At 37.0% G+C, this 12,569-nt stretch overlaps 1 pseudogene; it reads right to left on the bottom strand.

Annotated features, from left to right (window-relative positions):
- Nucleotides 1–1,807: 1,807 nt before the first annotated feature.
- LOC138156938 (ATP-dependent 6-phosphofructokinase, muscle type pseudogene) overlaps nucleotides 1,808–12,569 on the bottom strand; it is a 25,073-nt pseudogene continuing 14,311 nt past the window's right edge.

Raw genomic sequence — 12,569 nt, 5'->3', positions numbered from 1 at the left:
GACACTACATTAATTAAATCATTTTCAGAGAGGTTAGGGACATAGATGAGAAAAGGAATAGCCTTCATTTCATAGAGGGTATAATAGAAAGGTCCATAGAGATTAGATGTATTCCTCCCAGCCTTCCTATTTTACTTTCTTGCTTTTCTATTCAATAGACATAATGAGGTAGGCACTATACCTGGGGAATGAAAGCTCAGATCATTACAGTATTGTGTTCTTGTTAGGGAGGTTCTATGTAAATGGTTTATCATTTGATTTCTTTGTTTAAAGTAAAGAGTTGACTTTACACATTTTCACTTATTGTTAGCTTTGAGGGTTAAAAAAACCCCAACCAAACAAAACTTGCAGTAAGAAGTATATATTTGCTCTTTAAATATGCTTTTCTCCTAGAAAATGGTGCATCCCATTGGATTTAGAATGAGAGGGCCTGAATTCAAGCCTTGGCTCTGCAACAGACTACCTGTGTAATTTTTGACAAATCCTATCACAACTTGGTTGCAGTTATCTGCAAAATTAGGGGGTTGGACTAAATGACCTTTAAGGTATCTCCTGTCTCTGATCCTATGAACTCAACCTCCTTTATCCCTTGTGTTTATAAGTTTGTGTAAACACTCTGAACATAGTTATAAAATTATTTTTTTTAGTGACTTATTTTTCTCTCCATTGACATCTTACAGACATAAACTTGAGGAAAATTGATCACAGAATTGTTGAGTCGTTTCAGCTGTATCTGACTCTGTGTCTCCATTTGGGGTTTTCCTGGCAAAGACACTGGAGTGGTTTGCCATTTCCCACTCCAGCTCATTTTATAGATGAGGAACTGGGGCAAATGGTTAATTAACTTTCCCAGGGCCATACAGTTACTGTCTGAGGCTGGATTTGAACTTGCGTCCTTCTGACTCTAAGACCAGTGCTCTGTCTAATGTACTACATAGCTGCTGTGATTAGTTTTGGCTTCTAATAAAGATGATACACTGAAGACAAACTCTTCCTTTTTACCTCCTCAGTGATGTCACTGGTGAATGGGAGAAAAAAACAGGACAACTAGGGTAAAAAGAGTAGGTATCCTTGCAAAACAAAACAAAAAAACCCAAGACTAGGAAAATGAGGGATGTGGATGGACAATAACCCACTTGTGTGGAAGTTGTGGAGAATATATACCTGGTGTTCAGTGGCATGAACCTTACAATGGGTGCCCCCAAGAGAAATGTAAAATCTAAGCTATTGTTGTCTCAAGATTGTCTGATGTTCTGACTTTTGTTCTAGGTGGCCCAAAGAAAGTGGTCTGCTCCTCCAACAGTATTGAATTTTGTGACCTTTAAATAAAATTGTGGTCCTTAGAGAGATTATTACAATATGGAGAAGGGAGGTAAATGCTCTGTGAGAACAAGCTGAGACAAGTAGCTGGTACTATCATAACTCATTTAAAGGAGACAGCCTAAGGTGAGCCAAAACCACGACATTGGCATTTATTACTATACCTACAGTGTTTGCCACTGCAACAGAAGTCATTTTGTCCAAATTATAAATGGGAAAATAAATAAAACTTGTTTTTAGGAAACTGATATCTGAATGACTAAAATCTGAATGACAGGGAAACCTGTCAGGGCTAATAGCTAGATGCAGAATAGAAGCTACCCAGCTTGCCATGTGCCTCCAGCTCTGAAGATGGAGCCCCTTGCTTGTGGCTGTGATTATAGGATGAGGCAAAATTTAATGAGAAAGGAGCTAAAACACTGAGTAAGGAGAGTAGGTGTGGAGTAGCCAGAGAGTGAGCTGAGCCCTTCCAGCTTCATCCATCTACTCAGCGGCTTGTAGAGTCTGCAGACATATGCTTGATATGTTCCAGGTGAGCATGTTCTGCAGTGTCCAGGTCAGTATCATATTTGGCCAAGATTTTGAGGAGAGGCCAAATCCTCATCCACCACTGCTCCTTAGGGATCCTGTGTTCAAAGTCTGTTTCTTCTTTGAGGTCAGACAGTGGTTGGAAGATCAAGGCCCTCTTATGCATCCCCAGTATACAAGCTCAATCAGGTGAATTGGCAAAAACACGCCCATTATGGATATTTCCTTGGATTTTGGTTGACATTCAGGTCATAGCTTTGGCTCCCATCTTAGCAGCAAAGTTTATGTCAAATTGACTTGGACTTACACCCTGTTGCATGTAGCCTAGCACATTCTTCCTGCTGTCGAAGATTCCTTTCCCTTCTTCTTCTTCTTCTTGTTCTTGTTCTTCTTCTTGTTCTTGTTCTTCTTCTTGTTCTTGTTCTTCTTTTGTTTTTGTGGAGGGCAGTTGGGGTTAAGTGATTTGCCCAAGGTCACAATCTAGTTTTTGTGTTAAGTGTCTGAGGTTGGATTTGGACTCAGGTCCTCCTGATTCCAGGGCTGGTGCTCTATTCACTGAGCCGCCTAGCTGCCCCCTTTCCCTTCTTTTGAGTACAGGTTGAAGATAAAATCAGTAGTATAATTTTCATTGCATTTCTCATTCCTTACAGTCAATCCCCTCTTCACTGTCGATTTCATCTTTTGTACCAAATGTTCAATATTTGCCTGCAAGTCATGGATATTGAAGTGCTCCTCAAAGATGTAAGCAGCATCAGCCCCAGCTGCTAGCCCCACCATGGTAGCCAGGTAGCCACAGTAACCACCCATGGTCTCAATGATGAACACATGTCGCTTGGTACCTTCTGCTGACTGCTTGAGTCAGTCACAAGTCATGCAGATGGCATTGAGTGCCGTGTCAGCCCCAACACTGAAGTCAGAGCCAGGGACATTGTTGGAAACAGTATCAGGAATGACTACATATGGGATGCAGAGCTCCTCAAATTTTCATGGCCCTCCATCAGCTCCAGAACTCCTGTGTATGCCTCTTGGTTCCAAGTTTAGAGCCACCTTGACTGGTCCGGCCTCCAACATAGGTCCAGCCAGCTTCTTCAATCTGACCCTTGGCCATCCCCTCAAAGTCATCATGCACAACCAGCACTTAGTTGCCTCGGATGAGCCCAGTTCTCATAGAAGAATGAACAACTGCATTCATACCTGCAGCTGAGACATCCATCACAGCCACTACCTTGTGACTCAGGTCTTTTATTTTATTTAACTCCCTTTATGATGCATGAAAACAATGAGGAAATGCTTGTTTCTTCTTACCCCTCTCCCCTTTGGATGTATTTTTATATTGTCCCTTTCAGTTGCTCAAATATATTTATCTTTCTAGGTTTCTCTTGATTTGGCTATTTTCTTTTCAAAGTATCTACTGAGCTACCTCAGGAATGCTAAGAAGTTCATGAAGGTCCTTTTTTTTCCATCAAATAATAGATAGTTAGGTAGATAGAGATAGATAGATGATAGAAAGAGAAAGCATTTATTAAGGACTTACTCTGTGCTAGACACAATTCCAAGTGCGGGGGGAATAGAAATACAGGCAAAAAGAAAGTCTCTGCCCTTATGAGCTTAAATTTTAACACATAAAATGGAACTAAAAAATGACTGTAGAAAGGAAACAAGCATTTATTAAGCAACTACTATGTATTCTAAAACATCTTATTTGATGTTCACCACAAATCATTTTATAGTTGAGGAAATTGAGGTAAAGAGGGTAAATAACTTGTGCTGGAAAAATATTCTTATTTCTCCCTGATTTCTTGATGATTGCTGGTTCTCTCTCTCTCTCTCTCTCTCTCTCTCTCTCTCTCTCTCTCTCTCTGTCTGTCTATGTCTCTCTGTCTCTGTCTCTCTCTCTCCTTGTTGGAATATTTGTGAGATGTGGGCTACTCTAGTTCCACTCATTTGACCATTCTGGCCAGAAGTCACCAATTAAATTTTAAAGTTTTTCCATTCAAGGAGTTTTCTATAGAAAACTCATGAAGTAAATAGAAAATTAATTTTTGACAATACTTAAAGCTCACTGAAAAAAAAGAGAGATTGGAGTTTCCTTTTTACACATAAATATTTATGTGTGTAAAAGCGTGTGTAGTTAATTATAACCAACCAGGGGGAGAATGACAGATGCTCTGATCCTCTGTCCCCATGGAGAAACAGACCTTGCCTATTGGAGTGTAGTGGCACATCTTGTGGTCTGTGTACTGAATAGCTGATTTAAATATTGCAGCAGCTGGAGTGAAAAAATATCAGCAAATACTAGAGAAGAAAAGAAACAAGTGTGGTGAATGCTAAGTAAGAACAAAAAGTCAATTGCTATATTGCTATGTTGGGCAAAAGAGTTGGGTAAGTGTGTGTGTGGTCCTTCTATGTTTATGCCTCATCATAGAGGAAGAAGATGAGTGGGGTGGGGTAAGATGAGGATGGGGATGGGAATGGGATCTAGAACACTGAGATAGATGAATCACCATGGGAAACAATACTATATTCTCTTAGACCCTGAACAGATTAACAAGCCACAGTCCTGCCAAGATGAAAATACTCAGATGATTCTATCTCTGTGAGATAGAAAGTATTAAATCAAACCAGTATACTCCCTAGTTTGTTCATTTATTCATTCATTCATTCAACATTCATTAAGCATATACTATGTACAAAGCACTGGGTTTGGTACTGAGGAAAATCAAATGATGAATAAGTCATAGGTTCTGTTCTCAGTGTTTGGGGTGAACTGAGTGAAATAGTGTACCCATTCTTTTCTGACATATTTAATTCTATTCCTTCCACTTCTGAGCAGCTGCATTCACTCCAGTGTGTCTCTTATCTCCCAGTTTCTTTTCTTTTTCTTCTCCCAAAGCCAGCTGGGAAATTGGAATCTGAGTTTCAGGCTGAGAGGTGGAAAAACAGTAAGGGCATCGGGTAGGAGTTTGTAGTATGGGATTATGATAACCTATCATCAGGTATCAAGGTATCAAAGGTATCAAGGTATCAAAGGCATCAGGTATCAAGCAAACTACTTTCACTTCTATGTAAGGATCATCAGGGCAGCTGGTTATCAACCACCCCTTAGGTCGTCTTCCCTGATTTCCTTGTGTGGCCTACATTGGGATTCTGACATCTGTGTCTCTGGGTATGTCTGTGTCCACCATTCAAATCCCTCTGCTCTAGAACTTTCTTTCTTGGTTAAATCCCCTTCCATCCCTTCCAGCTGCATCTCAGTAAATTACTTTTACTAAGGCTATTTTAAAAGAAAGTCTTTAAAGCAGTATAAGAAAGCATCAAGAATGTTAACAGCAGTGCATACAAAATGATTTTCAAACCTCCAACCTCCTAAGCAAAAAGGAAGATGAAATCCTAGAGATCCAGTTTTTGATGAATCCAAACCAGGAAATTAACAAAGGCAATGCACTCACTTTAGGTAAGGTTACTGTGATTGTGCTGATGAATGCAGGAACCATAGGATTCCCTAGTGACTCTGGTCAGTCTCACCTTCTCTTGTTTGTTCTGTGTTTGAGATGAATTTATATACTTCAGTCTATTATCCTATCCTTAGTCCTAGAACAAATTCTGCTATATTTCTCAAAGGTGAATAGCATTACTTGGTTATTAAAGTTCTTACAAATGCAAATAACATAAAGTGCTTTAAGTAGACTGGCTGATGCCCAACTGCCATTGCATCCCTACCTTCTTCTCAGCATTTCTTCTTTCAAATCTCTTGTCCCTGTGTCTCTTGTTGCCTACAATGGTGTACTCCAAACCTCGGTATGTTCATTACCTGTGAATACTCACATACTCGCTATATATGAAAACCTTTCCACAGTCCATCCTTCTCTAGTCTCAAACCCTTTCCTTTTAGCTATGGAGGAACAAGGATGAAATAAGGAAGATGACTTAATAGGGATTTGAAGTGATAAAAGATATTTTGAAGAAAAAAATCATATTATGATGAAACAACATGGGGGAATGGAAAATGGGAATTGGGGGTTGAGGTTTTAGTCCTAGCTCTTAATAGAGCTAAATAGCTGTATGGGACCTTGATTAAATAACTTCTCATCTTTTGGCCACAGTTCCCCACCTATAAAATAAAAGTATGGGATTAGATTATTTTAAGTTTTCTTATATTTAAAAAATTATTTTTTAAAAATATAATTACTATAACTCTTTGATAATACAACGAGAGTATAAGAGAATCCAACTTTACTTGTTGGATACCCCTCAGCCTGCTACCTGATTTGTTATTGCATTTATTCTCATAATTTCAGGATAAAAGGTAATTCAGGAATGTGTTTGGACTTTTTCCACAAGTGGAATTAGATTTCTTGATAATTGATGAGTTTCCCATCCTTGAAGATCATCAAACAGAGACTGGAGGGTCATTTGTCAATTGTATTATAATTCCTTTTGTGTACCAGTTATATTATTTAACCACTCTCAAATACTGTAACTCTATGAGTTCCTCACTAATTAATGAAATTGCAACCTCTTTATCATTTATTCTTTAAAAAAATTTTGTCTTTATTAATATGTTTGTTTACTTTTAGTTTTCAAGATTCAGTTCTACAATCCCTTGAGTTTCAAATTTTCTTCCCCTTCCTTTCCTCGCTCTCCCCGCCCCCCCCAATGACAGCATGCAATCAGGTATAGGATCTGCAAATACTTTCACATTAGACATTAGTCAGGTTATAAAGAAGGATTGTAATGGATGAAGTGAACAATGGGAAAGAGGAAATAAAACCAAACAAGAAAAAGAAAGAGAGCAGGTCGTTTGCTTCAATCTGCATTCAAACTCTGTTCTTTCTAGTTTTCTCTGAATGTAGACATCTCTCTCCATCATGAGTCTTTTGGAGTTGTCTTATAACCCTACATTGCTGAGAAGAGTCCAGTCTATCGAAGTTGGTCATCACATATATGTTGTGTCTGTAATTGTGTACAAATTTCTCCTGGTTTTGCTCTTCTCACTCAGCATCAGTTTGTATAAGCCTCTCCAGGTAAATATGAAGTCCATCTGCTCCTCATTTCTTATAGCACAATAGTATTCTGTTACATTCATATACCACAACTTGTTTAGCCATTCCCCAATTGATGAGTATCCCTTTAATTTCCAAGTCTTTGCCACACTGCTATAAATATTTTTGTACATATAGGTACAAATATGTAAAAAAAATTTGTACATATGGTAGCTCCCACTTCTATGATCTCTTTGGGATACAACCCTAGAAGTGGTATTGCTAGGTCAAAGGGTATGTATGCACTTACTTATAGCCCTTTGTGCATAGTTCCAGATTGCTCTCCAGAATGGTTGAATGAGTTCACAACTCCAGCAACAATGCATTAGTGTTCCAATTTTTCCACATCCTCTCCAGCATTTGTCATTTTCCTGTTTTGTCATGTTAGCCAATCTGGCCTGTGAGATGTAGTACCTCAGAGTTGTTTTGATTTGCATTTCTCTAATCAATAGTGATTTAGAGCATTTTCTTACAAGCTTATAGATATCTTTAATTTCTTCCTCTGAAAACTGCCTGTTCATATCCTTTGACCATTTATCAATTGGGGAATGACTTGTATTCTTATAAATTTGACTCAATTCTCTATATATTTTAGAAATGAGGCCTTTATCAGAGACACTAGTTGTAAAAACTCTTTCCCAATTTTCTACTTCCCTCTTAATCTTGGTTACATTGGCTTTGTTTGTACAGAAACTTTTTAATTTAATGTAATCAAAATTATCCATTTTGCATTTTATAATGCTTTCTAATTCTTGTTTGGTCATAAAACTTCCCTTATCCACAAATCTGACAGGTAAACTATTCCTTGCTTTCCTATATTTCTTACAGTATCAGCCTTTATACCCAGATTATACCCAAATGCACCCATTTAGACTTGATTTTGATATATGGTGTTAGATAATGGTCTATGCCCAGTTTCCACCATACTATATTCTAGTTTTCCCAGCAGTTTTTGTCAAATAGTGAGTTCTTATCCCCAAAACTGGGATCTTTGGGTTTGTCAAACAGTAGAATGCTATAGTCATTGACTGCTGAGTCTCCTGTATCCATTCTATTCCATTGATCCACTACTTTAATCCTCAGCCAGTATAAGGTAGTTTTAATGACTACTACCTTGTAATACAAACTAAAATCTGGTATGGCTAGGCCACCTTCCCTAGCATTTCTTTTCATTAATTCCTTTGATATTATAGACCTTTTGTTCTTCCAAATGAATTTTGTTACTATTTTTTCTAGCTCTATAAAGTAATTTTTTGGTAGATTGATTGGTATGGCATTAAATATGTTGCTTAATTTAGTTAAAATTGTCACGAGCAATCAATGTTCTTCCAATTAGTTACATCTGACTTCATTTATGTGAAAATTGTTTTGTAGTTGTGTTCATATAGGTCCTGGGTTTGTTTTGGCAGGTAGATTCCCAAATATTTTATAATGTCTACAGCAACTTTAAATGGGATTTCTCTTTCTATCTCTTGCTGTTGGATTTTGTTAGAAATATATAGGAATGCTGAGGATTTATGTGGGTTTATTTTATATCCTGCAACTTTGCCAAATTTATTGTCTCAAGTAGTTTTTTCTCTAAGTATATCATCATATCATCTGCAAAGAGTGATAGCTTAGTCTCTTCTTTGCCTAATTTGATTCCTTTGATTTCTTTTTCTTCTCTAATTGCTCCTGTTAACATTTCTAGTACCAGATTGATTGAGGGGGGATAGTGGACAACCTTTTTTTCACCCCTGACCTTACTGGAAATGCTTCTAGCTTTATCTCTTATTCTTTACCTAGGTTGGAACCCCACACAAACTTATTAAGTATCATTTAATAAAGTAGAGATACTCATTTCCCTAGGAGCAATTGCTCATAGCTCAGTATATCAAAACCTCTAATCTCCAAGGATTTACTCATTATTAAAGTAACCAAGTATGTAATTTATTAATAATGTTATCAGCAATACCATAAAGAAACAGATGTACAATAGTTTAGTTCTGAGAAAGATTAGAGCCAGTGTTACATCTAACCATTACTGTAGGTGTGAATGACTTCTCCTTACTTCTGGAATTGCAATTTACATTATTAAGTTCATTCAAGATACCAAGCAAAATATCTTCTCCAGAATTCTTTTAAATCTCTTTTCAAATAAAGGTGAAAACAATTACATTAAGAAAGGTTTCTTCTTTGTTCTTTCTATTTTCTCCAATTACCCTCAAACCATCTCTGTCAAACCTCTCTTCTCAGATTCTTCAGGGCCATAATGATAATTTCTTAGGATTACAGTTAAAACCATGACTGTCCAATCTTCCTTTCCTCTTAATGAAAAAGTAACAGTTTCTATAGCTTCCATAGGAGAATCTTTGGAAACATGCCACAATAACTACATAACTTAAAGAAAACTACTCCCCAAATGTTCTATTGTTTCTTCCCTGAAATGTATAAAACTTTCAGATTATGGAAGACATGAAATAAAGTACAAGTGACCTTTTTATGGTAACTTTTAAAATCTAAAATAAAAAAGAATTCCTGATATCCTAAGAAAAGGCACCTCAGAATCATTATGAAAATTTGTGTCTGGGAATGGTCTCATATACCTGTAGTTCCCTATTGCCAGGGAGGCTGAGATTGGTGGATTGTTTGGGTTTGGTTATTCTGAGCTGCAACAGAGTTAAAGCCAATCAAGTGTCTTCATGAAGTATAGCACCAACATGGTGAGCACCGGAAAAGAGAGGCCACTAGGCTGTCTCAGGAGGAAAAACCAGCCCAGATCAGAAAAACAGAGCATGTTAAGACTTCTATGTTGATCAGTGTTTTGACTAGGTCTATGACTTCCAGACTAGGCTAGAGAGGAGACTCAGTCTAAAAAAATAAAAGAAAGAAGGAAAGAAAGGAAGAAAGGAAAGAGAGAAAGAGAAAAAATGGCAGTGATGGATATGAGACATTGGACTCTATAAAAAGGTTTAGTGCTGCTCAATGCATTAACCCCTTGTGTATCTGAGTAATGACAGATGTTTACACTGATGTCAGTAAGTGGTGTGATTGTTCCTACTGAAACAGCAGGGAAAATTACTTGTATTCCACATTGCTTTGTGCATTAGCAACCAGATGGTTAGCTGTATCAAAGCCAGTAACTGATGTCAAAGGCAAAAGAACACAGCTGGATTTTCAGGCTTAAGTGGGATGGAGGAGAGGGATTGGATGATGCTACAAGTTTGGGGGTAAATTGCCTTTGGACTGGTGAATTGAGTCAACTAGAACTTATGGAGGAGAATTAACTCCCACAGAAACATTTTCCCACAATTGCTTTTTTGACTATGGCTGGTTTTTACCCTGTGTCTTGCACCTGCCAGAATGGATAGTGCTGCCAATCAGTTGGTTATTTTGTACCAGAGACTGGCGCATAATTCAAACATGACATATCAAAACCTCCACTAATTCCTGGCTACTACTATGCATTTCCTATCATTCCCGTGATTTCCAGAGAAGAGTCAATAACCTGCATTTATAGGGATAGGGAATAGCATAAGAAGAATAATAGCAAGAAATTTATTGCTGATCACTGTTTTGGCGTGGTGGGTAGGGGGAAAATAGGGACAAAATTTGTAACTCAAAATCTTGTGGAAATGAATGATGTAAATTAAAAAAATAAAAAAAATAAACTGCAAAAAAAGAAATTTATTGCTAACTCCTTCCCAACTTCCCAACCCAAAGGATTACATACTAAAATTGTAGATCAGAGCACATTTATTGGTGGAATTGAAAGTAAAAGAGACAATGTTAAAATTCCTGAGTATTTGGTACCCACTACTTTTAGTGAGGTCTGAAAAATATATAACATACATAAACAATATATGTATATATACAGAGACTAATGGAATGTGTCTAGAAAATGAACTTATGATGGCCAAATTTGATTCATACCAGGGATTCAAGAATAGTTAAAATTAGGTAAATCAATATTATATTTATTTTAATAAACGATAAAATTTAAAAAATGTGAAAACACACACATATACATATGTACTTCAACAACATTTATATTAAAACTTAGAAAGCACAGACACGGAAGGGCCTTTCTTTAATATGATCATATATATATGTATTCACATATATGTGAAAACCAAAAAATATTTCATTATTTATAATGGAGAAAAACTAGAAATTTTCTCAGTATAAATGGTGGTAAAGCAGGGATTTGTCATAATCCTCAGGATGCTAATTATAGCAATAAGAAAAAGGAACAAAATTCGAGGTATAAATAATAGCAAAAGAGAGAAACAATTCACATTTGTTTCTTTTCTTTTTTTTTTTTAAAGCAATTGGGGTTAAGTAACTTGCTCAAGGTTACACGGCCAGGTGTTTCTGGGTGGGTGCTAAATGTCTGAGCCTGAATTCGATCCCCAGGTCATCCCGACACTGGGGCCGGTGCTCTTACTCGCTGTGCTACCTGGCTGCCCCTAAAATTCATATTTATTGGTAACATGATGGTATACTTAGAAAATCTCAGTGAATTTATCAAGAAACTAGCGAAATAATAGTTTCAAAAAAGTAACAGAATACATATTAAATTTTTCAAAATTTAGCATCTTATGCAGCATTAACAAAAATAAAGGACAATAACAAAAGGTCCATTCAAAATAACTATAAAATATATGAAATACATGAACATTTATCTAACAAGCCATAAATGAGGTTCATATAAATGAAGTATAAAACATTTTTTTTACAGAAAGAATGGAATATTTAAATAACTAGAGAAAGATTTTCTGTTCACAATTGTGCCATATTATATCTGTTGTGATATAATAAGGATATTATCTACTACAATATTACCTAAATTAATTAAAATATTTATAAGTGAGATATTTTACAGACCTAGATAAAATATTACCAAAATGCAGTTGAAGAAATAAAAGAGCTAACATTTGTAAGGGTTATGGGATTTAAAGATCTTCCATGCCCCATTGGACTTGCTGATGTAGCAGGAAGGAGTGGAACTAGAGGAAGCAGAAGCCAAGCTGGAGTTCTTGTGGTGACTGGAGGTGGCAGCAGCAGCAGCAGAAGAAGAAGCAACAGCAGCGGTAGTGGCCAAGGTGGAGGCAGAGGTGTGAACCCCTATTTTTTGAGCCAGACAGAATTTCTACTAAGGACTCCTGCTGAGGACTGCCAGGGACCGGAACTATGGGGGGCCAGAACAGCTGGGAGCCCACTTCCTGGACACTGAGTAGTTGCTGTGAGTGGGGAGAGGAGGACCTTTGCCTGAGGTAGCCTGTTCTGTTTTAAAGGCTTAAGAATGTGGGTGTTTACTACATTAACTAAGTGTGCCAACTTCATAACTACTGTAATGGCTTTGGCTTTCTGGTTCTGGGTCTCAATTATTTGGTATTTTAATAAATGTTCTAGCTTTATCCCCCATATAGAGAACCTGGTATATTATGTGATTAATAACGACATCAGCATATTTATAATTGCCATAGACATTGTGAATATTGCATTGTTGATACACATTTTAAGGAAGATGTTGAAGAACAGTAATAATTAATATGTTACTGAATTACCAAGCCTCAAAAAAGTATAGTCATAAAAAATTTATTTCCTTCTGGAACCAAGATGGTGGGGGAGAGGTAGCAACCTAGTCAAACTCTCTTGGCATTCCCCTCTGAACAACTTTAAAATAATACCTCAAAT

This window comes from Petaurus breviceps, unplaced genomic scaffold, assembly GCF_028583685.1.
Source record: "Petaurus breviceps papuanus isolate PSGF00001 unplaced genomic scaffold, PetGlider_PUasm1.0 164, whole genome shotgun sequence".
NCBI lineage: Eukaryota > Metazoa > Chordata > Mammalia > Diprotodontia > Petauridae > Petaurus > Petaurus breviceps.
Note: the sequence above shows the minus strand (reverse complement) of the source record. Positions and strands in the feature narration are given on the sequence as shown.